The sequence below is a fragment of the Bos mutus genome, chromosome 22 (genome assembly GCF_027580195.1).
Source record: "Bos mutus isolate GX-2022 chromosome 22, NWIPB_WYAK_1.1, whole genome shotgun sequence".
NCBI classification, from domain to species: Eukaryota; Metazoa; Chordata; class Mammalia; order Artiodactyla; family Bovidae; genus Bos; species Bos mutus.
The window spans coordinates 24598198-24623434 of record NC_091638.1 but is presented as its reverse complement, the minus strand read 5'-3'; positions in this window follow the sequence as shown (position 1 = coordinate 24623434).

Sequence of the window (25237 nt, the reverse complement as noted above, 5' to 3'; positions counted from 1 at the left end):
AGAAATTCATTGACCTTATAGGAACGGTAGGCTGGCTATTTTTGTGTCTGTTTGCTATAAAAATTTGAACATGTTCCCTCTGAGACTTCCTTTATGACCTGGAATGGAGGTTGAAGGGATGAAATCTTTTGAGTTCTCTCCTCTGTTTCTGACAGTTGGAAAACATGGATTTTTACCAATCATAATCTACTATTATGGATTGTCATACTTGATTACTTCAGTTAGTAACAATTTATTGTACACTCCAATATGCAACTATCTCAGATTTAGCTTCTTGGAGTGATTTCAATAATCTGCAGTTTTCATAGTAAAATGATAACTTATTAAACAAAAGTCTCAATCTAGTAGACAGTTTAGTATTAAAAACCATAAGTGAAATTTGACATTTTAACATAGGGAGAAGAGATGTTTGTTCTTTAAATTGGGTTGATTTAGTTCACCTAGTCTTTGAGGTTTAATCTATTCCTGATTTTACTTCAGATTTTAAGAGTTTTACTTTCTAACAGATGAAATGCTTCAACGTTAGCTTTGCTCATAAAATCTTCATCATCTTTCCAGAGTGTTTTTTCAGATGGTTTTTTCAGCCACTTTGTAGAGTTATTTGGTTGTTAATTTCCTTTTGATGAGAGAGAAGGAGGAGGAAGACAAAGCCCACAAGTCAGGAGGGGCCAGAGGACAAAGAGATGAAGCAGAAGAGACTGAGAGACATAGATAAACAAGTCTATGTTGAGAAGATCATGAAGCATAGGGACCTTTATGGGGTGGATGCTCAGGAGAGAAAGAAACTGGAATATAAGTAAGTCTAGAGGAACTATATACCCTGGGTTCATATAGAATTTGTTACCAGTTGAAGGTACAGTTCTGTTCTTTTTTGCACCTAGAGTGATTTTTTTAATCTGTTTTTATAATTTGCATAGTACTTTTCCTGCATGATCCTTCTTATTTTACATAGTCATGTAATGAGGACTGTCAAAAGATTATTACTGTTTCTAACATCTTTAAGAGAAAACTAAGTTACTATGTGATGTGCCTACATGACCAAATTACCTCTTATATTGGAGTTTCCCCAGGCATCTTGATCCATCATGTGTGAACTGATGTTGAAACATTTTCAGGATCCTTATGCTTTTGTATCAGTTAAGCTAGTCATAATTTCATCTTTATGTGTTCATTAAAGAAATAAATTATCATGCCTTATTTCAGTTCAGGATTCTATTTTGTTTCTGAGAGGACTTGATTTTCTGGTTTAATAACATTACTTCTGAGTAAATTTTGTCTGCATTGTATCATTAGCTGTTTTGAAATGACACAAAAATTCCAGTAAATCAAATCATCTTTATACACAAAGTTGTATTTATTCTTTTATCTATAACTTGTCCGAGCAACTGTCATTTGATGAGTACATGGTTGTTCAGCTGAATGAAAATGAACACCACTTAGATAAAATACACCACTCATTGGATGCCTTTACTTGTCAGATTAAACTTTGTTAAGTATAATATCATTTATTTTTAATTAAGGTGTTCCGTTAGTCTACTGGTATATAGCTTTTTTGGCAAGGTCATGAGGAATAACATAATAAAATGTCTAAAGCACTCTTAGTTGTGCTAATTCCATTTATAACCCATAGAAGTCTTCATTATAATTTATCAAAATGTTGTTTTTCTACCCTTAAGAAATTGTCATATCTACTATTTCATTCCCAGAGGTTCTTATGGTTATGAAGTCTCTTGAAAGGCTGATTGCACAGAAAAAGTATCCCTGAACGCCACTGTCCCATTGGAACTTCTTTTGTTGTTATTTCAGAATCATCATAGAAACCTGAGTAACTTCTCAGTGTATCTTTTTACCAGACTTTCTTACTGTTTTCCAATAAGAAACAGCGATGTGTTATTCTTTTCTAAATTTTTTAAAGATAGTTAATATTCAGTCTTCTGATAATTTGGAGCATTCCATTGTATATAGAAAATGACTTCATCTTTCAGAGCCCAAGTTTCCTTATTGCCTCCTGTTAGTTGAATCTGAATCTCATTCATCTTTATAATTGGATTTTTTTCCTCTCTTTTTCCTTGGGCAAGCTCTTGTGAGGGGGAAAAAAAAAACGGGAATACACTTGCTGATCAAGGCCATAAAAGGGCAGTCTTCCATGTGCCTACACAGGCTGCTGCTGCTGCTGCTAAGTCGCTTCGGTCGTGTCCGACTCGTGCAACCCCATAGATGGCAGCCCACCAGGCTCCCCCGTCCCTGGGATTCTCCAGGCATGAACACTGGAGTGGGTTGCCATTTCCTTCTCCAATGCATGAAAGTGAAAAGTGAAAGGGAAGTCGCTCAGCCGTGTCTGACTCTTTGCGACCCCAGGACTGTAACCTATCAGGCTCCTCAGTCCATGGGATTTCCCAGGCAAGAGTACTGGAGTGGGGTGCCATTGCCTTCTCCGCCTACACAGGCATCTCAACCCAAATTGAGGATTGCAGACACAGACAAATCCCAATCTAATGGATGTAGACTGCCTCCGTTGAATTTCTACTCTACCTTCCATCATTTGAGTGATCTTGGACCAGTTATTTTAAGCTCTCTGTGATCCTATTTTCTCATCTATCACAAAGGTATAATCATAGTATTTACTTCATAGAAATATTTCTAGAATGACATTTTAAAAAAATCAGTCTCGTGAAGTTCTTAGGATAAATATCTGGCATATAGTGTTTAATTAACGTTAGCTAATATGACTACCATTGCCACATTTCCACTGTTGAATTCTCTGTATCTAACAGACTTTATTTTCGAAACCACCAAATATGGCCTATTTTGGCACCATTGGGAGTGCTGCCATCTTCTCAAATAGAAAGCAATTGAGAACAATTCAGAATAAATTAGACCTCTGGGAATATGTCAACACCTTCACTGGAGACTCGTTTTCAAACCGTTTGCTACTTCTAGGGCGCCGTTGCCATGGAAGGAGGCATTCTTTGAAAATCTATTTATTTTCACATTTCTTATTGTCTTTTAAACTGTCTATTCAAATGTTAAGATTTTTTTTTTTTTTCAAACAGGTTAGATTTACTTTGATCTAACGGGTCAAGTCCGTGAGAAAGTGGGAAGTACTTCAGTCCTGGAATAGTATGAGTTCTTCCAGTTGGTATTTGATAAGGCAGCACGGCACAATGATTGAATTGAGAGCAATGCCTTGGGAATCCTGCTCCCTGAGTTCAAAGCATGGCTTTGCTGCTTTCTAACTGGGCCAGTTTCCTCATCTGAAAAATAGAGATTATAAGAGCAGTTACCTGTCTTCAGGATTGTTGTGAGGTGATGACACAGGAAAAATCACCTAACACTGGCCAGGAACACAGCAAGTTGTCAAAATTTGGTGGCTATGATTACGATTATCATATTCAGTCTCAGTGAGGACTAACAATTCACAATTAGTGGAGTGTGCCAACCAGGCAACTGTACTTTACAGATGAGAGTGCCTTTAGACAGTCTGTCATCAAATTCATTTACAGATTAAAAGAAGAAAAAAATAAGTCCTAAAAATTGCCATAAGTGGCCCAAGAATGAAAGTAACTTTAGTTTGACTAACTAGTCAAGTTTTTTTCACGTATTTCACTGTACTGTTATCTGTATGTGATGCAACCTTATCTGATTATGTCAGGCTGCCTTACACTGCCAAGAAGAGCCTCGATCAACAGTGAACAGTAAATGTTAGAAGGAGGAAAAAAAAACACTTCAGGGCAGAATGAGAGATATTAAGTGAACTTGGCAATGTAGTTGTTTCTACAATTTCAAAAATTGAGGAACTTGTCCCATATTTTTCTGTTCATTATTTTCTATGATGATTTTCCAGTAACTGCACAAATCAAAATGTCATACATAGATAGCTAGTGGAAAGTTCCAAAGTATACTTATAAGACTTTAATGAAATGGAAATGTGGATTGTCTAAACTTTGTTTCATTTTTTCAAAAAAATTAGATGAAAGAACTTTCTAGATCTGTGCTGTCTGTTATGGTAGCCACTAGCTACATGCAATTTTTTTTTAATTGGAGGAAAATTGCTTTGCCATATTGTATTGTTTCTGTTGTGAAACAGTGTGAATCAATCATAATTTTATATATATTATATTATATATATATATATATAATATATATATGTGTATATATATATAATATATATATGTGTGTATATATATATATATACATACAAATATCCCCTCCTCATAAACTCCCTCCTCTCCCCTATCCCACCCCTCTCAGTTATTTGCAGGAAAGGAATAGAAGAAGCAGATGTGAAGAATGGAGTTGTGGACACAGTGGGGAAAGGTGGGATGAATTGAGAAAGTAGCACGTGGGCTTATTTATATTTAGTATTAATTCAATTAAAATTTTAAAATTAAAAAGTAAGTTCCCTGGTCATGCTTGGCACATAACACATGTGGCTAGTGGCTAGCATTCTAGATAGCTCAGATGAACGTTTCTGCCATCACAGAAAGGTTTATTGGATGGTGCTGCTCTAGAGCAGTGGAGAAGTACTTATAATTATCATTGATAGAATAGGCTGTACAAGAGTCAGAAGTGTCATAGAGAAGTCTTTTCACAAAATACAAAAATGGGTTTGCACAGATGAGAAACAAAACATTAGACTGGCCAAAAATTTTTGTTTGGATTTTTCAATAACATCTTACAGAGAAACTCAAACAAAATTTTGACCAACTCAATAAGAACCCAAACCCTTTGGAGAATTTAGCCAAATTCAAGCATTCTCTTTGAAATGAATAGTCTATAATCTGTAGTTTGAGAAAGATCTAGAAAAAAGGACCTGCTGATTCTAATGGGGGGAATGGGCAAGCATTAAATTAATTCTGATAAAGGTTCGTCTGATTTTTGAATCATTTATAAGCATCTTTGAAGTGTTTTTAACTTTCAGAGTCACAACAGGGGCTCTTCCAATCAATATTTATGTTACTTACATTACACTTGGAAAACAGGTCACACTTTCAAATGCTGATATATGTGGAAGAAGATCATGTTGGCTCTTGACTGACTTTTTCCATGTAAAATGTCCATGTTGATGATATTCTGCCATTCATCATGATGAATTTTAAACAGAACGTACATTTTATCTGCTTAGATTTTATTTTGGCAGTAAGATAGCTAATGATTATTCAATTTGGTCTGGAGTGTAAAATATCATTAGGAGTTCTGAATAAGTGCTTTGAAATTCCATCTGAACTCTGCCTATTGCCCTTTACTGTAGATTGAACTAACTAGTAACAGTAGTTTTCAGCCTTGAAGTCAGGAAGAATTGGCACTCTGCCCACACAATTCTGACCTCTCACAATAACAACAATCTTTATATTGGAATTGTGCTTTAAAGTTTGCAAAATACTTTCAAAGTATTTTCACACAGTATAGCCTAGAAAGAGACAGAAGAGTTTTTAGCATTCTTAACTCAGAACCATAGAAACTGACATGTACAGAAGTAAGTCATCCGTCCCAAAGACAAACTCAGGTTTGTTTCTCCTATGCTATGCTGCCTCTCTAAGCATCTTTTGATCAGCGTCAGATGCCACCACCATATTTTGGCCCAGACCTGGAAGGAGAAAAGCGGAAAGGAAAAGAGAAGAAAAAGAGGAAGTGAATAAACATGAAAGTCAAGAGATAACAATTTATACCCTTAAAAATGATTGGCATCAAAAACCCATGATTATGAAATGTGATGTGATACTCAGGATAGGATTCTGAAAGAGAGAAAGGGCAGTAGGTTAAAAACCAAAGGACTATGAATAAAGTACAAGCCATTAATAGTGGTTCTTCAACTGTAACAAATAAACCATAATGATGTAAGATTTTTTAAGTTATTACCTTATTTTTAAAAATATTCTTATTTATTTGGCTGCACGGTCTGAGTTGCAGCTTGCCGTGATCTTCTGTCTTCACTGTGGAACACAGGACCTTTAGTTGCAGCACATCAACTCATAGTTGGGGCATGTGAGATCTAGTTCCCTGACCAGGGATCAAATCCAGGACCCCTTCATTGGAAGTGCAGAGTCTTAGCTACTGAACCACCAGGGAAGCCCCAAGATGTTAATAATAGGGAAGACTGGGAGCAAGTTATAATGGAATTTGCTACATTACTTTTGTAGTTTTTATATCAAGCTAAATGCTTCTACGGAGAAGGCAATGGCACCCCACTCCAGTACTCTCACCTGGAAAATCCCATGGATGGAGGAGCCTGGTGGGCTGCAGTCCATGGGGTCGCACAGAGTCAGACACGACTGAGCGACTTCACTTTCACTTTCCACTTTCATGCACTGGAGAAGGAAATGGCAACCCACTCCAGTGTTCTTGCCTGGAGAATCCCAGGGGCAGAGGAGCCATCTATGGGGTCACACAGAGTCGGACACAACTGAAGTGACTTAGCAGCAAATGCTTCTAAAATAAAAATTTTATTTCAAAAAGTAATAGGTAGCAGGGCATACCCAGAATTCCTCAAGGATTACAGTGCTCTGTAAGGAGCCCATGTTGTACTTGGCTCACATCTTTGACAAAGGGAACAAGTTTTCGTCTCAATTTATGATGTTTGTGCACCTATGACCTGGGAGCCAAATCCAGCCCCTTTCCTCTTTTTGTAACTACAGCTTCATTATAACACAGCCATGCTCATAAGTTCAAATATTCTCTCTGGATGCCTTTATACTACCACTGGCAGAGGCTCATAGTTATGAGAGAAACCACATGGAGCATAAAACCTAAACTAGCCATCCAGCTCTTTACACTGACCTTGGCCAAATGTTGGTATAGAACATCAAATTTCCTGCATTTCATCAATATCTGTTTATTAATGGGCGAGGCTTTCTTCTATGTGATAGGAACACGGTGGTAATCAAGACAGAGCCTCTGTCTTATATAGAACTCACCTTCCAGAATAATGAGATAATAAATAAACAAAGAAGAAAACAGCATCAACAATAAAGTGTACAAGATTGCTTCCAATAACTCTAGCTCTCACAAAGACACTTCAATGAATATAGTTGCTTTAGAGAGTGATGTTTTGGGCAAAACAGTTAATTTACAATGGGTACTCATGTAAAAGCTCTGAGATGGATTCTGAGTAAGAAGAAGGAACCAGCTATGGAAAGATAAAGGGAAGGGCATTCCAAATGGAAGGACTAGAAGTGTGAAAGTGATGTCAGAAACAAACTTAAAGTTTAGAGCAACAAAATCATGAGATTGTTCTAAACCTCAACTACTTTCAAACATAAAGAGAATAAAATGAAATAAATCCACATCTTACTTTTTTCTTTTCTGTAAATTTTTGAAAGGATTTTTAAAAGAAACTTACCAAGATTTTCATATTCCGTACTTTGATAATGAAATTAATGATTATTTTATGAGCATTCTCCACGAGAAAAGAGCAGCAGTAAGTCTTGTTTATCACAACATTATTTGGCATGTTACAATTTTCCACTAAGCTTTAAAAATTTTCCCTTTTTATTCATGCCAAAGAAACAAAACTTCAAAATTTGATTACTATAATACCAACTTGAAATAGGATCTTTTCCCTTTCTTTGTTTGACACAAGTAAGGATCTAGAATATTTCACAAAGAATGATGATTCATAGGACAGCAGTTCTGAATGATGTTATTTGGTAAACATCTAATTAACTGATATTATCAGGTATTTTCTGATACCTGGAAACATTAAACTATCTTGGTTAAAAAAGTTTCTTTTCTGTAAGACCTCTTGGCGTCCTTAGTAAGTTAACACTCACTGAATCTACAGAGCTGAAGATTTCTGCTTTAAGGGCATAGAAAATATCTACTTGTCAAGGACTCTGAAGAACTCTCTTTGAAAAATGATGCTTTTGAAATAATCACTTACTTCTTTGGAGAATCCAATTAAATCTGTTTTTTTTGTTTTGTTTTGTATTTTTTACTTTGGATACACACACACACACACACACACACACACATCTGTGTGGGCTTCCCTGGTGGCTCAGTGGTAAAGAATCTACCTGCCAATGAAGGTGACAAAGTTAGATCCCTGAATTGGGAAGATTCCCTGGAGAAGGAATTGGCAATCCACTCCAGTATTCTTTCTGGGAAATCCCATGGACAGAGGAGCCTGGCAGGCTACTGTCCATAGGGTCACAAGGATACAACTTATGGACTCAACAACAACAACAAATACATGTGTGTGTGTGTGTGTATACATATATATATGTATACATACACATGCATATAATTTGGTCTGAAACACCAGAAATATATTAGCTGAAAATAAATCTGTCCTTTTAGCATAGAAAAAAATCATCAGGAGGGTCTTTTTTTTCTAGTTTTATTGAGATATAATTGACATATAACATTGTACAACATGTTGATTTTATATTCATGTATATTGCAAAGTGATTGTCATCATAGCATTAGTAAATGCCTCTATCACATCAAGTTTTCCATTTCTGTTTTATGGTGAAAATATGTAAGACCTCTTTTCTTAGTGACTTGCAAGCATATAATACAGTATTATTAACTATAGTCACCATGTTATACATTATATCCTCAGAACTGACTCATCTTAAAACTGCAATTTGGTACCCTCTGCCCAATAGCTCACCTTTCCCCCTGGTAATCAATATTCTACACTCTGTTTCTAGATATTCTGCTTTTTTATTTTAAATATGTGATATCGTGCAGTATTTGTCCTTCTATGTCTGACATTTAATTGGCATAATATAGTCAAGGTCCATTCATGAGTTTGAGCCCTGAGTCAGGAAGATCCCCTGAAGAAGGACATGGCGATCCATTCCAGCATTCTTGCCTGGAGAATCTCATGGACAGAGGAGTCTGACGGGCTACAGTCCATAGCGTTGCAAAGGGTCAGACATGACTAGTGATTTAGCACATTCATGTTCTTGCAGATGGCAGGATTTCCTTCTTTCTCCTGATTGAATAATATTCCACTGGATGTGTGTGTGTGTGTGTGTGTGTGTGTGTGTGTGTGAACATCTTATATCTTCTTTATCCATTTATCCATTGATACTTAGGTGACTTCCATGTCTTGGTTATTGTAAATAATTCTGCAATGACCGTGAAAATGATATCTTTGATATCTCTTTGAGATCTTTGAGATATCTTTGATATCTCTTTGAGATCCTGTTTTCATTTCTGTTGGATATATAACCAGAAATGGGATGGGCGGATCATACGATTATTCTGTTTTTACTTTTTTTAAGGAACTTCCATAATGAGGTTGTACCAATTTACTTTCCCTCCAATGGTGCACAAGAGTTCCAATTTCTCCACATTCTCATTGATGTTTGTTGTCTTTTGTCTTTTGATGATAGCCATTCTAACAGGTGTGTGATGATGTCTCACTGTGATTTTGATTTACATTTCTCTGATGATTAGTGATGCTGAGCACCTTCATGTACCTGTACCTGTTGGCCATTTGTATGTGTTCTTTGAAAAAATGTTTATTTAGTTTCTCTCCACATTTTCTGTAATGGGATTGTTTCTTATTGTTATTTTCTCAGAGGCTTTTTGAAACACTGATTGCTGGACCTCACTCCCAGAGTTTCTGATTTAGCAGGTATGAATGGGGCATGAAAATATGTATTTCTAACAAATCCCCATGAGATGCTGCTGCTGGTCTGGGGATGATACTTTGAGAAACACTGACTTACTAGATAACATTTCAATTTCTAGGTTGTACTGGAGAAAGCAATGGCACCCCACTCCAGTACTCTTGCCTGGAAAATCCCATGGATGGAGGAGCCTGGTAGGCTGGGGTCCATGGGGTCACTAAGAGTCGGACACGACTGAGCGACTTCACTTTCGCTTTTCACTTTCATGCATTGGAGAAGGAAATGGCAACCCACTCCAGTGTTCATGCCTGGAGAATCCCAGGGACGGGGGAGCCTGGTGGGCTGCCGTCTATGGGTCGCACAGAGTCGGACACGACTGAAGTGATTTAGCAGCAGCAGCAGCAGCAGCAGGGTTGTATTAATACACACAGTTTCAGATACCTGGAATTATTAGGAGTTGTGATGCATTAGCAATTTTAGCATCCCCATTAATACAAATCTTATTTTTGTCACATAAAAAATTATCAAAATATGTGTTACTCACTATAAATCAATCATATAAGAGAGAGTGTGGAATTTTTTTTAAAAATGAGATGGTCTGTAACACTAAGGGGTTGGCACTTTCACTTTAAGTATACGATCTTGCTCATGTGTTCGTTTTAGACATCCTCAGTTATTGTCCCCTAAGGCCTTCAGTCTTACCAAACTGAAAGTGATATCAAGTCCCCCTCAGGCACTGTCATCTCTAGAATGTACTCTGTGTTATGAAACTATAGAGTTTGGAGAGGCAAGTAACTGTCCCTCCACTCCAACCTCAGGCAACAGAAACATTTTGCATTCAACCTCCTGTTTTCACTTGTAGTATCTCTGCTGAGTACCGTCTGTTCCCATGCAAATCATACACGTACATGCACATATATATGTCCCTGATGTTAATGAACAACTCATGCTCATCTAGAATACTATTTTAAAAATACAGAAAAGCATGAGCAAAATAAAGTTATACCAAAAAAAAAAAAAACTCCTGCGAATGAAAATCATCCATAATCCCAACACTCAAAGAATACCACAGGTAACATTTTGGCATATTTTCTTTTAATTATTTTTCTATTTCTTCTAGATATTGACCCTTATTTTGTCCACCTATTTTTCTATTATGGTGTTCTTGTGTGTGTGTTTTTGTTTGCTAAATTATAGCTGATTTAAAACATTATATTATACATATAAAACAGTGATTCAAAAATCTCAAAGATTATACTCCATTTTAAAATTATCATAATGTATTGGCTGTATTTCTTGTACTGTACAATATGTCCTTGTGGTTTGCTTATACTATACGTTGTAGTTTTTACCTCTTAATCCCCTTGTATATTTTTTAATTTATAGTTTTTAATTAATCAAGGATATTCAACTTTTAATTTTCATGTTGCTTACACTTCCTCCGATTTCCTTATAGATTGCCAATTCTTGGCAAAGTTGACCCACAAGAATAGTGATACCTTATGGTTCGACCAATTTAAGGTTTTTTATTTTGTTGTGCTTACGAAGTTCAGAAATTTTAACATTTTATGTAGTTAAACATTTTCCTTCGTGCTGTTTTCCTCAGTGTTTTAATAATTAGTCCTAAACATACAAAGTCATTTAAATATTCACTTTCATTTTCTTTGATCATTTTTTAATATTATTTTTATATCTAACCAAATATATCCAACCAGTAAACACTAACTTGACATTTTTATCAAAGATGCATTTTTCTTTCATATCATTTATTGACTATTCTATATCTTTCCAGTCAGTTTGTTAGGCTTCTCTTAGGATATCACATTTTGAGTTAAAATTCTTATGTAGTTTATTATTGTATTATCCATACAAACATTTATTTCAAAGATACTTGTGCTGTTCCATTTCTGTTTTCATATTTTGTGCCTGGCTTGATGCTATTTTAATCATGAAAGATTTATCATACTGTAAGTCATCAATTCTAATTTGCATACTTAATCATATGTAAACATTTCTGAAATGAGGATAATTCTTTCAGGTTAACATGTAAAATTATTTTTTCTTTTTAGTAGTACATAAAACAATGGTGTTTATTACAATCAGTGATTTTTATATTCATTGTAATGCATAATACTTCAATATATAGTAGGACATGTTTTCTCTCATTAGCTTTTATCAAATTATATCTGTGTTTATGGTTTTATTGGTTTTTCCGTAGTCATTTATACTATTGTGAAAAGACCCTTTTAATCTCTTATAAGGCTTTTGCTTTCTACTTTACCTGAAATTGCTCCCCCCCTGCTTTATTTTGGTCAGTGTTTGCTGGGTAAATTATTGTCATATTTGTTTTTTAATATTTTAGTGTAATTTCACCTTTTTTATTTTTTGTATGTGGCTTATATATTAGATTGCCAGCCAAATGCAGTTTTCTTCACTTTCTAAAGGAAGAGTTTTACATTTAATACTGATACTCATAAGTAAAACTTATTTTATGCTTTTTGGAATTTGCCTCAGTTTTATCTTTTTCAATAGGAAAAATGTTTTTCTTATCTTATTCAGGGATTTGAAAGTAATTCTTCCAGTTTTAAAATTCTTAGATGGTTGCTTATGTTTTCATGATAACTTCTATTAATCAATTTTTCTCTATGGTTTCATGAAATTATTCCAACTTATTCATTTATTATCTGTTCACAAAAGATAAAGAAATTTAACAAGCTTGTAGTTCTCTGCCTTTTTAAACTTCTGATCACTTGAGAAAATTTGGTCTTAGATCCAAGTTATTGATACTAACTTATTATTATATATAAAATCTCCTTTTATCAACCATTTTTTACTTTGAAAGTGAAAGTAATAGACAGTCAGTCGTGTCCAACTCTTTGCGACCCCTTGGACTGTAGCTCACCAGGCTCCTCCATCCATGGAATTCTCTGGACAAAAAATACTAGAGTGGGTAGCCATTCCCTTCTCCAGGGTATCTTCCTGACCCAGGGATCGAACCCAGTACCATTGAGTCACCTGGGAAGCCCTTTGACTTTACAACACTTGAAATGATTTAAATGTTTTCAAAGTTTCTTAAATTTCTTAGGTTATAATTTTTCTCATTCTTGACTTTTAAACACTTTTTCTCATTCATCTAGAGTATGTACTAACATATATTTTAAATAAAGATACATAGATATAGAGAGAGAAATATATAGATACATATAAATATATATAGCAAATATATTCATGTGCAAATAAAATATACATTTTGTTTTTAAAGCATGTCCATATCTGAGTATTCTTCCATTTCTTAATATATGGTGGAATGTTTGGTTTACATTTTTAGGTCTCAAATTTACAGCACCAAAATTCTAAGGCCTTTATGAAATAAATATTGTCTTTGTGTAATATTTGTCTGTGAGTGTCCAATTTTTTTGCAACCCAACATACTGTAGCCCACTAGATTCCTCTGTCTATGGGATTTTCCAGGCAAGAAGACTGGAATGGGTTGCCATTTCCTTCTCCAAGGGATCTTCTCAACCCAGAGATCAACGAACTCTCAGCCTGCCTCTTCCTGCATCTTCTTCATTGGCAGGCAGATTCTTTACTGCTGAGTCACCATTTGTGCCTTTAGGCAATAAATGTGGCCTTTATGCAGTAACTATTTCCATGGAGAAGTCTGGTGGAGACCAGTTCGAGTTGTTTTTTATGGGGCAACCTGTTTTGTTGTCTGGATTCTCCTAAGCATATTTATCTGTTTATTCTCAGTAGAAATTTCAGTTTGGCATGGGTTCTTTACATTTCCCTTTCTTGGAGTATTATCAAGCATTTTTATGGCAGACTCATAGCTTTATCAATTATGGAAATTTTCATCTTTTTTTAATGCTTTAATGATTGCTTTCATTCCAATTGTTCTGGTTTCTTCTTTGAGAAAACATCAAATACTTATTTTAGATTTCCATTCTCTAACTTCTGTATACATTAGTTTAACAGGTTTTTTTTTTTTTTTTTTTAATCCTTTGGTCTTTCTCTTTTGTTTGCAGGAGTGAACCTCAATTGTGTTTTATATGAATGATTTCATTTGCTGGAATAGTAGTTCTTATCATTACTGCCTCTTATACAAATTTTAATTATACCTTTGTAGTTTAATTTGCTATCCCTTATATTGATCAGCTGCTTACCTTCTCGAGCTTTAGTCTGTGTCTCATCTTGTTTCGTTTCCAGCCCATCCCCCTCTTTGTTTCATGTATGATTCTGTTCATGTTTGCATACACACAGTTATTCTTTCCTTGTATATTGATATTTAATACATGCTGAAGTATTTTAACACTTTCTTCTGATTCCTTTGATAATTTTAAATGAGGTTTCATAACAATACTCTATTTTCCTTTTCTCTCTATGGCAATTAGATTTTAATAGGAAACATATTGTTTTGTTTTCTTTCTCATATGAATGGAGATTTAACCCATTTACAGTATTTACCAATTAGCAGGATGCCCTTGACATCAGCTACAGTCCATTTGGCTATAAATCTAATAATTTTCTCAGATCTTTACATGAAAAGTAAATTGATGTGCACAATTATTGGCCCCCTGGTGTCTTTTCTGCTAAAATTAAGAGAGATGTCTTTCATCCCACACCCTGGAGTTCTTATCCTCTAAGTTAAAGTAGTACAAGAAAGTCTACTGCATGTATTTCTCCCAGTTTTTCTATCCTCTGTGTCAAACCAAACTGCTTTGTTAGGATGCAATGCATCCCTGTTTAAAAGCTCTTATACTCACATTTCCTAATCCATTGTGTTCTTACTACAGTAAAGCAGACACAAACACTGAGATTACCTATAAAACAACAAGTACATAGAAAAAGGGGAAATGGCTATCCAAGGCCCTAAAAGTTTGTTAGTGAGAGCTGACTGTTTATGAAAGAGAGAAAGCAAAGGAGAAAAGAAAGAGGGGAAGAAACTTATGTGTAACAAAGTATCTTCCTATCTTTTTCAGTAATGTGAAGCTATTCTCTTTCATGAAGCTACCATATTTTTTTCCCTTCAATCTAATTTCAATGACTTTCCAGTTAGTGGAAATCTCTTCCATTTTCTAGCAATAGGTTATCTGTCACTCTTAATATTTTGTGACATTGCAAGTTTTCCTGTTTCTTAATAAGAATTTTTTAGAGAAGTTGGAAGAGATAACTTCAGGGACAACTAGTCAGATGTCATTTTAAAGGGAAGTCTATGGTTTAGTTATAAACACAAAGATGACAATGCCCACACCAGAAGTTAACACTATTCTTGATTTTTTTTCTTTTTATTCCATTCTGGATTGATGTGAGCCATAACAGTGTTTTTTATTTTCAGGATCAAATACTGAACCAAAGGAACTATTCTAACTTCCTGATTAATTTATAAAAATGAGGTTTTGCATTAATTTAAGTTTATTTTGCATGTCACACAGCCTAGCATAATAGTGGCTTAAACTTGAGATTTTTGTATACTTAATTATGATGGTAAATATTCATACTACCACTACAAGATTTTGAATGTTTTTCTCATCTCTTTATGATTCTAAAACACTTGATTTCATTCCAACTTTAAATCATCTTCTACATATTTAAAGATTTGCCCAAGGCAGTGGTTCTATAACCACACTGTACATAGTTTTTACAGAAAAGCCCTAATAGAAAAATTTAGATTCCCAGGCAATGCCTCCTCAGATATAGGCTAGAAAGGACCACAGAGTCTTTGTTTGGAGAGAGCACACTCAAATGATACAAACAATTGGTCCACTCATATTTTGAGGAATGTTGGTGAGGATCAAAGAAATGGTTAAGATAAGACTTTTCTCTTGTTCTATGCTTTGATATACTACAGCTTGAGAAATGCCTACCTATTCACTTCCTACATTGAAGACTCTTCCCATAGACTAGATATTTATAAAAACAGTATGATTATCAGTTCAAAAATTTGTGAAAGCATTCGCTCATTAATCTCCTGGTTGGCTAGAGAATTCATCACAATTTACTCTTATAAGAAAAAAAAACTTTCCATAATATTACACAGATAAGTTTTATTAACTGCCTATACAGATACTAACAAACAGACAAACAGACAAAGCATACTCTAGTAGAATGCTTAGTGGAATTAAGAGTCAGAATTAACTAAATTAAGATCTATCTATGTGACCTTTAACCCATCTTAAGTCTCAGTTTCTTAATCTGGCAAATAAGACTAATCTCACCTGCTTTACTGACTCAACAGGTTTTACAGAGGTCTAGCTCAGCTGGTAAAGAATCCACCTGCAATGCAGGAGACACCAGTTTGATTCCTGAGTTGGGAAGATTCTCTGAAGAAGGAATAGGCTACCTACTCCAGTATTCTTGGGCTTCCCTGGTGGCTCAGATGGTAAGTAATCTGCCTGTAATGCAGGAGACCTGGGTTCTATCCCTGGGTTGGGAAGATCCCCTGGAGGAGGGCATTGCAACCACTCTGTTATTCTTGCCTGGAGAATTCCCATGGACAGAGGAGCCTGCGGGCTACACAGTCCATGGGGTCACAAAGAATTGGACTTGACTGAACAACTAAGAATACACAATAATGACATGTGAAAAGGTAAAATATTTTGTTATCTGTAAACACAGAACACATGAAAAATCTACTGTATTAAATGAAGAGTATTTTGTCATCATACCTACATAACATCAACAGAATTTTAGTAATTCTTTTATTTCATTGAAAACCAAATAATCAGCATGGTTTTATTGAAGATTACACCAAGAACAAAATTGATGTACCTAGCACATAATACAGAAGTGGCTTGTTTGCTTTTCAATTAAATTTTTTGGCATTTAATAGTCCGAAAGTATATTTGTAGTTTTTTCTAAAACTATTAAAATTGTGTGCTCTTCTTTCTAAATAGGGTAGACTCATTAGTCTAATAGGATCCTACAGGTAATAGTTATCCATTAGTAAAATTTTCCATTCATATACATGCACCATACTTCACTCTTTCAATACCACTTTAATGACTTGCAGACTTTTACTCAGGTACTTCCTAATTAAGTGTATTTGTAATAGCTATAGTTTTTATTATCAAATCTTTCTTGACTCAGACTCTAGGCTGATGGTTGTTTCTTAATTGCTTTTTTTTTTTTTTAATTAGCTTTAGATGGTGGAACAGATGGTCTCTGAATCCGCTGGTGCTATATCTATGTGATAATATATTTTGGTTCTGTCTGATGTAGTGACTCTTCTTTTCTGAATTTTCTCATTAAACAGCACTCTTTGTTTCTCATTTCCTTTTTTTATTCAATTTGTATCAAGGGTAATGTGAAATAAACATGAATATTTCCCATTGTGATCTTGGCCAAACTTAGAGTCAAATATTATGATAGCTTTAGATTTTGTCTATTTAGAGTCATATATCTAAGGTTAAGCCCAATCAGTAATATTAAATCAACTCAAGTGGAATATTCCCTCAACCAATATGATACAATCAAGCAATTTTATAACAGATATTAATAAGCACTTAATGATTGGTGGACTACAAGGACAAGTTACATTGGAGGGTATGTGAAGGCACTATATTAAACTAATTGTCACATAACTAATTATATTTAATTACAAACTATAACAAAGGGTCCAAAGAAAAGAAATGTATGCATGTATGTGCATGTAATAAAGTCACCTAAGGAATAAGAGACAGTTTCTTCAAGGATGCAGTGTCTAAGCTGTGTTCTGGATGACAGGTAACCAGAAACCTGATCACTGAACAGGGCAGGGACAAATGCTGCAGGCACGGAAGGCATAGATAAAAGAAGGAATATAATGCAACAATATGTGGCGCATTTAGAGAAATGAAAGAAGGCCAGTGTGGCTGAAGCAGAGAAAGTAAAAGGAAGAATTTTGTGAAATAATGTTTGAGAGATTCAAATAGGAAGTAATTTCAGGTTAGAGTAAAAATTTTAGCCAAGATCCTAAGAGTGTAGTGAGTTTACCAGTGTTTTAAAGGAAAGCTAATTTTACAATAATTCTTAGGAAACATTGACTTGGCTAATTTCAAGGTAAAATTGGGTAAATTGAGCTCAGTTGGTATATCTACCTCTACAAACATATAAAAATGCAGGGTAAATATACTACAAACTTCTAAAAAATAAAGTATATCTCCAAGAGACTGAAAAGAAGAAAAATGTCTTCATAAAATCACCAGAGGGAGAATAGCCTAGGAAAGAACTTCACAGAACTGTACTAAGAAATAAGCATGTACCAAGAAAGAGAAGACTGTCCTTTAGCCTGTGTGAGTTGAAGAGCTGAAATTTATATATTTGCATAAAGCTGAAACATTGAAAGACCTGCTCCCCATGTAAAAGGGCCTAGAAAAATTCTGCTGCTAAGTCACTTCAGTCGTGTCTGACTCTGGGCGATCCCATAGACTGCAGCCCACCAGGCTCCCCCGTCCCTGGGATTGTCCAGGCAAGAACACTGGAGTGGGTTGCCATCTCCTTCTCCAATGCATGAAACTGAAAAGTGAAAGTCAAGTCGCTCAGTCATGTCTGACTCTTAGCGACCCCATGGACTGCAGCCCACCAGGCTCCTCCATCCATGGGATTTTCCAGGCAAGAGTACTGGAGTGGGGTGCCCAGAAAAATCTGACACTTCGCTAAAGAAGCTACATAAAAATTAATGTAAAATCATTTATCAGACACTTCCACAAATACTACACTTGGCTTTCATCATAAAAGATACAATCTCAACTTAAAAGGAACTTAAAATCTTTTTTAAAATAAATAAATAACCTCTAATGAGATACTAATACAAGCAACTGGAAAAAATAATTTCTGTTATGAAAGAATAACAGAATTATTTGGGAAAAGCAATAAAATGAGACAAATTAAAATTAAAAGTGTATAGAAGGATTATAAATCACAACAGAATAGTTTATCACAGAAAAATAACAGATATACTTGAAAATGAATGGAACATGACTTCTATAAAGGAAAAATACAAATATTACATTGAAAACAAAAAATTAGACAGCCAATTATCAATTATAAAAGAAAGAGTTTTAAACTGCAAGATGAAAGTGAAGTGAAAGTTGTTCAGTCATATCAGACTCTTTTGTGACCCCATGGACTGTATAGTCCACGGAATTCTCCAGGCCAGAACACTGGAGTAGGTAGCCTTTCCCTTCTCCAGAGGATCTTCCCAACCCAGGGATCCAACCCAGGTCTCCCACATTGCAGGTGGACTCTTTACCAGCAGAGTCACAAGGGAAGCCCAATAATACTGGAGTGTTTTCCAGGGGATCTTCCCAACCCAGGAATCAAGATTGTGTCTCCTGCATTGCAGGCGGATTCTTTACCAACTGAGCTATCAGGGAATCCCAAACTGGAAGATAGATCAGATCTATATGGATCAAAGAATGAATATAAAATTGAAAATATGAAAAAGACAAGGAAAATAGAACAAGTAGAAATCCCAAATAAAAAACAAAAAGACAATTAAAAAGAAAATTCATGGTGATACTTGCTGTGAATTTTCTAAAATATTCAAAGAATGAGTTCTTACTTTAATGAGAAACACCAAAGCCAGAAAACCGATAACACAACCAGAATTTAAGAGTGAACTTGAAGAACATGTCAGATAAAATGTGATTCCTTGGTTTTTGGTTTATCCTATGTAATAGACAGTGGGACCACCCACTGAGACAGAGCGTAGTGGAAGCAGAGGAGATGGAGGTTGATAAGGTCAGTCTTGGACTTCCTCAATTTTATGTGCTTAGTCATGTGGTAGGGCTTCCCTCGGAGAAGGCAATGGCAACCCATTCCAGTACTCTTGCCTGGAAAATCCCATGGACAGAGGAGCCTGGTAGGCTGCAGTCCATGGGGTCGCTAAGAGTGGACACGACTGAGCGACCTCACTTTCACTTTTCACTTTCATGCATTGGAGAAGGAAATGGCAACCCACTCCAGCGTTCTTGCCTGGAGAATCCCGGGGATGGAGGAGCCTGGTGGGCTGCCGTCTTTGGGGTCGCACAGAGTTGGACACGACTGAAGCGACTTAGGAGGAGGAGGAGGAGGAGGAGGAGGAGGAGGAGGAGGAGGAGGAGGAGGAGGAGGAGGAGGAGGAGGAGGAGGAGCAGCAGCAGCAGCAGCAGCAGCAGCAGCAGCAGCAGCAGCAGCAGGGCTTCCCTGGTGGCTCAGAGGTTAAAGCATCTGCCTGCAATGTGGGAGACCTGGGTTCGATCCCTGGGTCAGGAAGATCCCCTGGAGAAGGAAATAGCAACCCACTCCAGTATTGTTGCCTAAAGAATCCCACGGACGGAGGAGCCTGGTGGGCTACGGTCCACGGGGTCGCAAAGAGTTGGACACGACTGAGCCACTTCACTTCAGTCATGTGGTAAATTCTAGTAGGCAACTGAATATACAAGTATGGATCTGAAAAGAGAGGTCTGGGCTACAGATATTTAGTTCTCACATGAGTACATGTCAAATGAAGTTGTTTCTGTGGGTATAACTGCCTAGGAATAGATCTGAAATAAAGTCCAGAACTTTCTGGAACTACATATAATGACTGATAGAAGTAGATACACCTGCAAAAGAAACATGAAAAGATTGCCAGAATGAAGGAAGAAACAAAGAGATATGTTCCCACAAAAGACAAAGCAAAATACTGAGAAGGTATTATTATTTTTTCTCCTGTATTTGTATGTTTAAGACCACCTGTGCATATAATAACAATCTACTAGTTTATCATTCTTCTTCTAGCATTAAATGTTAAAAAGTAACACCTTCATAAATATGTTATCATATGTGGACATCAGGGTCCTTCAGAGATGATAGGTATTGCATATATTCACTTTATTTCTCCAGACGTTTTAGCAATTGTAATCCTCTAAACTAGGAATCTGCAAACCTTTCTTAAAAGGGCCAGATAACACCTAACTATTTTAGGTGTTAAGATCCACTGATCCCTGTTGCAACTACTCAATTCTGCTATTATAGCATTAAAGCAGCTATAGACAATACATACATGTCAAGAATAGCTATATTTCAAAAAAATTATTTACAAAGACAACATTGAACCAGAGATGCTAAATATATAGGAGCATCAGGATTTGCTATAGGACAGACCCTGAGTTGCTTTTAATGTCACTTTGGTCATCTCTGATTCTTTGAGACCCCATGAACTGTAGCCTGACAGGCTCCTCTGTCCATGGGATTCTCCAAGCAAGAACACTGGAGTGAGTTTCCATGCCCTCCTCCAGGAGATCTTCCAAACCCAAGGATCAAAGCCACATCTCTTCTATCTCCTGCATTGGCAGGCAGGTTCTTTACCACTAGCAACACCTGGGAACCCCAACACGTGCACAGCATTTATTTTCTGTATTTCTGTTAGGTCAAAAAATGCTTTGATTTTAACCAGAATAAATTAGACAAAATATCATTAGAGGCAAATATTGTACTAGGAAAACATATATTAATATTTAGTTAGAGAATAACTACAAACTATATAAAGAATAATGAGAAAATATAAATAGCATTTTTTGATTAAGGAGTAAGCCTTATGTATGCCAGAAGGGAAATGACATAGAAAATCAATCTGATAAAAGAGTAACTGTAAAAGAATTCATGATCTGTGTAATAAAATTGAAGTGTCATTTTGGGGGGAAATATCAAGACACTCACATGAGTACTTGTGAACAATTCAATGGTCAAATACTAATAATAACAAAGGATATATTCCTCCCAAATAAAAATGTATCTAAGTATGAATATTTTAAACTGTTTCATATAGCCCACACTTCTTTGAGCTGAAGAAGCTAGTAGCTGAAAAAACAATGGCAGACAAGAAACAAAATAAAATCTCCTTAAGTTGAAAAACCAAGAAAGGGGCAGCCTAATGAGAGAGACATTTTAGACAATAACCACTCTACCTCAGGCAAACGCTACAGAGAAAACTAAAGTTTCATGTACATGCACCCCAGCAAATTTAGAGTGCATTTCTTATGCTCACCCCATTGTAACATGACACCCCAATAACAGCCTCCATCACCTCTACCAGGAGAAGGCTGAGTAGGTAGTCTTGAATTCCATCCCTATCAGGTGGTAAGAAGGTCCACTGATCCCACAACACCCCAGTATCAGGAGAGGGTACATGGTAACCCTAAACTTGCACCCCAACACAGAAATAATAAGGTGCCCACTCACTGGCCCTAAGTGATAGCAGGAGATGCCTACTGCACAGTCAGCTTCAAAAGACCCAGGGAGGGCTCTTCAGTGGAGACTACATGGGGAGCATTGACATAGCACGCCTACCCTCCAAGCAAGGGATTTATCAGCAGACACTAGAGGGGAACTGCTATCCTGACCCCCACCCAACAATAAAAATGCTGCCACTCCATCTGGTGTCAACAGGGCCCAAGGGGAACCTGAACTTTTACTTCTCTTAGTTGCAAGGAGTATGTTCCTCCCCTTCTTCTGCCACTATAGAGTCAAAGGAAACTAGCTAAAACAGAAGGTTTAAATGAGATCCTGTCTCATAATCTAATGAGACTATGTGACGGTTTCCATTGACAATAATCGAACACACTAAAAAGATTTCAAAGTGAATGAAGAAAGACAACCAATAAATGTCACTGCCTAGATGACAGAATTGTTTGAATTATCTGGAAAAAATTTACAGAATTGATAATAAAATGTAAAAATTTTATTTTTATAATTTTTTTTTTTTACTTATAAGTGTTCCAGTGAGCAATCTGAATCTCACTTAGATGAAGTTCTCAACAAAGAAATGGAAAGTGTCAGTAAAGAAATAAAAGGTATAAAGTACCAAATGAAACTGTTTGAACTGTAAATTGAAACAACTGAAATAAAAATTCAGTAGATAAATTCAACAGCAGATGGAAAGAACACAGAAAATAACAAGTGAATCAAAAGAGCAATAAATATTGGCCAAAACAGAGAGAATATGGGCTTCCCTGATAGCTCAGTTGGTAAAGAATCTGCCTGCAGTGCAGGAGACCCAGGTTCAATTCCTGGGGCAGGAAAATTTGCTGAAGAAGGATAGGCTACCCACTCCAGTATTCTTGGGCTTCCCTTCTGGCTCAGCTGGTAAAGAATCCACCTGCAATGCAGGAAACCTGGGTTCCATCCCTGGGTTGGGAAAATCCTCTGGAGAAGGGAACAGCTTCCCACTCCAGTGCTCTGCCCTGGAGAATTTCATGGACTGTATAAGTTCATGGGGTCTCAAGGTGTCGGACACAACTGAGCAACTTTCACTTTTACTTTTTGTGGACAGAGAAACAAGCAAACAAAAAGATAAATAATTATTGCAAAGTTTGAAGAAGTTTGTGGTCAAATATTAAGTTTAGGTATTGGTGTTCTAAGTCTCTAAATTAAATATTTGATCTCTTTTGTTTGTTATTTAAACTTCAGATCCTAGAACAATGCCTGGAACTTAAGGCACTTAGTAAATAAATTCTGAAAGTATGGATGGAAAATCAGTGATTTTTTTTTTTTTACATCCCATAGTATATCAACAAAATACTCCAAGATAATCCTTTCCTAGTCACAAAAGCATGACTCTGTAAGATGCTTCCATTGCCAAATGGTCCCCAAATTATAGTATCTTAAGAAATTCATTGAGAAGTTTGCTTTCCCCCAACCTCGTTCATTGGGCTGCTAAAAAAAAAAGCCTTCAGGATCTGTTCTTTGTTAATATGAATTCACAGTAAAACTATTAAGTAGAGACAGTCTATAGATTAGACTTGAACTCCATGAAAAATACAGAAATCAACCACAAATAATTAGCAGCCTCACATAGGCTTTGTAGCATCTGCTTTAAATCTCATCTAATTGTATCTAATCCCACATCAGTAGACTTCTCAAGGTTTTGCCTAATGAAAGATTTTTATCTTAAATCCATCAAAAGTGACTGTGAGAGATACTTTTTTCTTCCCCATTCCTTCAAGGCATTTTAATCCTTTCCCTTTTTAAGAAATGACGTTTTGCTTCATTTTTCTTTGATATTTATCAAAACGATGACCATTAAACAAACTAGACAATAGCAGGAGCTAAGAACAAAACTAAGGGCTCAGTAAATATACCAAATGATATATTGATTATTGCACTCTGAACTCTGCTGCGCCTAACAACTGCTTTGTCTTTTAGGTTTTCCAGAAATTAGAAAACCTTTAAAATAATAGTGTCTATGGAGGAAATGATTTAAGAATGACTTGCTGATAAAATCCAGTAATGTTATTATCTTCTAATATTTTTAAAATTTAATAGCTATAATTATATTTTGTATTTTTAATAAATATATAATGAATTCTAGCATAGGGTAAAAGGACATATTATCATCTGAAATAGGGAAATTTAATTTAGAAGATAGAATAATTTAGGAAACTGGTTATAATCCAATTTCTAGATAGCAAAGCTTTTAAGATTTCTTAATCTTATAATTAAGAAATTAAGATTTTCTAATCTTATAATTATTTTCTTTTAGTTATAATTTAAAGATTTGTTCCTATTGTGGGATACTGAGACAGTAACAGTAATAATCCAAGTGCTACAGGGAATTCTTTATTCCATAGTGAATTTTGAAGGTATTGAAACAAGACAAAAAATAATAAACACAAATTACCATATTTACTTTGTTATGCCAATATGTTAGGGTATCAAGAATTGAGCTTTCAAAGGTACTATAATAATATGTCTAAATATCCAAATTTTTAAAATTTTATTATATAACAGATGGATTCCATTATTTTTTTAAATTGCAGATAAATTTGTTTTGTTTCTCCCAGTAGAGAGTTTTGAGTATTTAATTAAAAGCCTCATTGCCCCATCATTAAATTCAAAGAAGCATATCTAATGTGAACACTTAAATGTAATGTCACTCATTAGTCTTTAATGAAGAGAAACTTATTCTTTCTCTAAAGAACAGCTGTAAAAATAGTATCTGTCACCTACAAAATTATATATTCCCAAGATTATTAATGTGCATTTAATGACTTTAAAATATGTCTTTGCAATAGTTATTATGCATGTTTCTTTCTTTTTGGCTTCACCTGTAAAAGAGGTTAATTGAAGTCAGATAGACTGGAATTCTCATGCACCCTAGGATACCATGCTAAAGCAGAAGCTAAATTTTCCCAAACACCAGTACTAGATTTGGCACAAAGCTGTTTGGCTTTCTATACCACACGTTCTCTCATTGGTCTTGTACTTTGACAGCAGTTTTCATAATCCATCATAAAATCTGTCACTAGACCATTAAAATTCATCTGGAACTCTTCTTCGTAGGGTCTAGTCAACAAGAATATTGATTTTAATGTCTGTGCCATTGCCTGACTCTGCAAGGTATAATGCAGAATAAAGCAAGGTGGATGGCAGTTAAGATTCCCTAGTGTCAAATTACCATCATCATCACCATCATCATCATAGTCATCACTAACTCTGCCATTCCTGAAAAGTGTATCTAGATCTATGACATACTGAATTCCTACATTCTCTGTATTTGACCACTGGGACATGTTAGCACTCTGAATCTCTATTTTTCCTTTAAAATAAAAAGTGCTAACTGGTTCTGCTGATATTTAGTAAAACCTCTGAACAAATTTTTTTTTATAAAGACAATTATCCATGCCTAACCAAATATCCTTATGTTTGAGTATGGT